Raw genomic sequence first — 5057 nt, 5'->3', positions numbered from 1 at the left:
ATATATATATATATATATGCACGCACTACTTTAAAAATTACTTTTAAAAATACATTACAGTAATGGCGGTTTAGGGAAGCATCTGTTTAATTGTCAAGAAAATAAAGCCATATTGCCAAAAAAGGCCCCATTTACTTTAAACAATATAATTTTGCAGATTTAGATTTTTGGAGTAAAATATAACCTGGACTTTGCCTGGCTACCCACTAATATTTGGAGATCAAAGATACCATCTATCCACATGTTCTCAATATTATGAATAAAAAAAGTGTGTTTTGATAGGTTGATGTAAGTGCCTTCTGGGATGTGTTTTTAGGGTTGGAAGCTCGCCACAATTCATGCAATGTTGAAATCCTATATTGTAAATGAATGCCAGACTTAAAGACTGCAGTCAATCAACAATATTAAAAAAAAGAAGAAAAACAAGACCGCCTGAGCAACAGCAAATTGTCCCCACGTGATGTTTCTAAATTGCTCCGCATTATGGTGCAAGTCATTATTAACTCATCAGCTGTGGATGTCATTCCGAGCTGATCTGAACTGGTTATTCATTCACTCTGAATGTTGTGTTGTCAGATTGTGTCACTGTGTATGAAAAACACAGATCGCTTCTGCCTGGCCTCAAACGGTTTCTTTTGTGTTTAAACTGCAACAGGTTCATATCATATCACGTAACTGCTATACAACAACACATCTTTGTCAAATCTTGTGAGAACAAACTATACTCTCTTCTTTTTGTTTAGTTTGTTATATACTATGGATGGAAACCAGTGCTGTCCTGTGAGGTGTTGATGGTGTGTATCTTGACGTGATTTGTCCTGTGTGTGAGATATATATATATATATATATATACTGTATATGTATCATCAAGATATCCAGTGAGAGAAAAGTGTTATTTATCAGTGCTGTAAATAACAGATGTAGTGGTCAGTTATGGCCAACACCAAATATAAAAGCAGATGTAGTATAATAGGCCAGAGTAGACAAGAGAATAATCTCAGCTGCCTTGAGTCGGTGATTTAGACAGGCAGGAATCCAGTTGTAGCTTCACGGATGCACACTAGCTAGTAACTGGCACACGGCCTGCGATGAAAGTACAGTATGGATTGACGTTCGCACACTAACCTTTTGCACTGACAACTTTTTGCTCTCTCAATCCTCCTCAACATAACACACACTCCCACCCCTCAACATGACAAGACGTCAACACTAGATAAACACACACACACGCACTCCACTGTAGCGGGTGAATCTCGATGCTCATGTCGTGCTCGTATGATGCCTCTGACTCAAAGGAGAGGAAGAACACATTACTTTTTGTTCAAAGACAATTGTAGCATTATCACAGTGTTCTCAGGGTCATGGAAAACATGGAAATATAAGGGCATTTTCTAAATGTTATTTTCAGACCTGGAAATGTATGACAATTAGGGAAATTTTAGTCAAGTCCTGGAAGTGAATTGGTCAAAATGTGAATTCTTTTTTTTTTTTTTACTGTATGCATTAATTATTATTATTATTATTATACAAAACATAAAATAGAAATATATTACTTTAAAATTAACTAAAATAAAATGTAACTGATTTAATAGTGTAAAGAATTTACATTGTAGTTAATTCTGTAATTATTTTTATTTTATATTTTGAATATTTTTAAAATATATATATTTTATAATATTTAAAATATTTTAATAATTATAATATTTTTAATTAATTATTTTTTCTTGATGAATGTTAATTTGATAACATTTTTTATTTCATCTAAATATTAAAATTTTAAAATATTTATAATATAAAGTAAAATATCACTTCAAAATGAACTCTTCCATTGTGTTTAAGAGTTTGCATTTAAGTTATTTTGTGACTTATTTTTATTTTATATTTTGAATATTTAAAACAAATATTTTATAATATTTATAATATCTCAATTATGGCAAAGAAAATAGGCATTATTTTACGTGACTGTAATGGTGTTAATTACATTTTATTTAATCAAACTATTATTTACATTTTAAAATATTTGTTTAAAATATAAAATAAAAATATATCACTTCCAAATTAACTCAAGTAAAATTTAAATGCTTTAATAGCGTAAAGTTCACGTTTTAATTGAGTTAATTTGGTCATTTATTTTTATTTAATTTGTAATATTTTTTTAAATTGACATTTTAATAATTATTATGAATTTTGATTGCCATATATCATTATTTATTATTATTATTAATAAATGATGATGTTTTCTTCTTTTGATGTTGGGCTGAAATATGAACCAGGCCATGTTTTTTGTGAGATTCACCCTCAGATCTCCCCGCACACACTGTGGCCATCCAGGATTGATTCTCCGCAGTTAAAAGCTACGTGAGAAACTATTACACTGACATACACCAGTATTATCCCGTTTAGTGAAAGACATTATCAAGATTCATGTAAGTTTCCTCCATTCCTCGCCAGCCATGCGGTTTTATAACCCTGAAAGACTCTTCCAGATGAGGTGGGAACCGCTGGGACTCTAATCCTCTCTGAAAACGGTGCCACAGCGGGCAGAACACTGCCAGGTTACAAACCAATGTTTCTGGCATGCAATTACGCAGCCTGTCCGCAACCACTACTCTTAATTTTTGACAACAGAAATGGGTTATGGCATCTCCAGTTTGCATCTGCCGCCGGTCTCAAAGCAACTCGGAGCCATTAGACGAAATTGCAACTCCACACGTGTGTTTTCATGGCCTGTTCCCTCTCATCAGCTACTTGTGAATACTATAAATAAATTAGAGAACTAGAAAAAGCATTACTAATTGATACGCAGCCCTGCATTACCTCCTGGTTGTTTTGCTGCTTTTTCATTGTTGAAGATATTTAGTCTGTTTTAGAGGAAGAGGATGCTTTAGCATCACAAAGATGTGATTAGTGCTAACAAAAACACTTAAACTTGTGCGGTGTGTTTATTTGGAGCGGAAACAAAAGCGTGTACATTCCAAGTCCCATTATTGTCCTGTCACATTATTTTTGTATACTGGTTGTAATTAAAAACCTGGTGGATTTCTAAGCGCTTTGTCTCGTGTATCCGTTTGTTGATTTGATATTTGATGTATCTTGTGTTGTGCGAATGTTTTTCCCAGCATCAAATGCAGTATGTTGTTCTGCCTTCCAGGAGCTCTGTGATGCAGCAGGACGATGATGCACGGCTTACATAGCTGGTTTCCGACAGAAATTACATTCTGACCCCCGACTGACAAGCGAAACGCAATCCTGGAAGGATGTTGATGTGTTTTTTGTGTGTGGCAGGGATAGCATGACGGGTGGCTAAACTCCTCGAGCACACATTGTAAAAAGTGGGTCACATGAGAGCAGGATCAGCGGTGAGATGTGCTCCATTAGAGGTCAGATTGAGAGTGAAGCACACAGTTACAAATTAACTGAAGCATGGCATCATGGTCACTTAGAATCAGTTGGGTAGAAGTTTTAATATGCATTTCGTTTGTTGTTGTGGTCTAATAGAAGCAGGCAAAATTACAAAAATAATAAACCGCTTTTCCCAAGAACAGTGAATCAGAAGTCAAAAAGATGACTGCTCCAAAAAAAAAAAGAATAATAAAAAAATTTAAAAAATGCATGTGTGTGAAAATGTAAATAACTGAAACCTGATATATAAGTGATATATAATTTGAATAAATATTTTTCAATGTAATGTTTTGGATGAAATAAAATATAATACATTGCATTTGTTATTTAAAAAAATAAGCTGTAATAATTTTAATTATTTTATATAATTAATATGATCATATATATATATATATATATATATAAAATTTAAAAAAGTAAAAGTGATATACGTGATAGATTTTTATTTTATAATTTTAAATATATTAATTATAATTATATAATGTTATGTAATATATGAAAAAATACACACACATATTACTTAGTAAAAAAATTATTTAAAAATTATATTTATATATATGATAAATCATATAAATATGAATATATATTTATAGATAAATGTAAATATTTGTTAAATATATGCATGTGTGTATTTATATATACATATACACAATACACACACATAATGTAAACATAAAGTTTTATTTTGGGTCTGAAATTGCGATTAATTGATTTGACAGGCCAAATATATATACATATATATATATATAGAGAGAGAGAGAGAGAGCTTAATATTGATAATGGGATACATTTTTTCAGGATTCTTTGAAAATTCAAAAGAACGGGATTTAAAATGGAATAAAAAAATAATAATAAAAAAATACTGACTGAAAACTTTTATACTGTAGTGTATGCATAACAAAAATCTATACCTAAGCAAGCTCTGGCAGTGTAGCTGTGCCTGAGGGTTTCCAGAGGTAGCCTCCATCAGGATGTACACACAGGAATCTCACCCCTTTCCCGTTATCCTCCACGTGCTAATGGCTTTTGACAAACCTGCAGCCCATTGTGGCCTCGTTCTCATTGAGCAGGCGAGACACAGCGAGCCTCTCCTCAGCCTCGAGGGCCCACTTCAGGCACCGCATCTGTCGCCTTGACAACACTCTGCCACTGTTCTGTCACCACCTCCAGTCTCTCTCGTTCCTTCCCTGCACAAGTACATGAGTCCGCACGCAGTCGCCTCGGCTTTTGTGTGAAACATATACAGTTACTTTCCGACTAGTACATAGTATTTCAAATTCTTGCACTGACCTGCTGCACTCCTTTACGCAATGCCATGTTTGTTGTTAGGATGGCAAAAAGGTTTGAACTTCACATTTTTAGGCTGGTCTGCCTCAGCATTGGCGCTCGTCAATGTTAAATTGACTGAGATGGCCAATCATATCAAAGTAGGCGAGGCTTAGGCGGGGGGAGTGAATGCGTGTATATTTTAAAATATTAGTTGCAAATAGTTCAAGAATTTCCTTCCATTCTATGTCTTTATACATATACATATACATAATACTTATACTTAAAAAAGGCGCCCAACCACAACAACCCCCCCCCGCTCCCCCTCTTTTTTTTCTCTGTGAAGAATGTTTTAATAATCTGAAGAATCTTTATGCACTGTAAAGAAC

The 5057-nt window shown here is 33.6% G+C and overlaps 1 protein-coding gene across 1 annotated transcript in view; it reads left to right on the top strand.

Moving 5' to 3' along the window:
- LOC107666334 (nectin-2-like) overlaps positions 1 to 5057 on the top strand; it is a 168747-nt gene that overhangs the window by 106225 nt on the left and 57465 nt on the right. The gene's annotated exons all lie outside the window — the stretch shown is intronic.

This window comes from Sinocyclocheilus anshuiensis, unplaced genomic scaffold, assembly GCF_001515605.1.
Source record: "Sinocyclocheilus anshuiensis isolate Anshui unplaced genomic scaffold, SAMN03320099.WGS_v1.1 scaffold868, whole genome shotgun sequence".
NCBI lineage: Eukaryota > Metazoa > Chordata > Actinopteri > Cypriniformes > Cyprinidae > Sinocyclocheilus > Sinocyclocheilus anshuiensis.
Note: the sequence above shows the minus strand (reverse complement) of the source record. Positions and strands in the feature narration are given on the sequence as shown.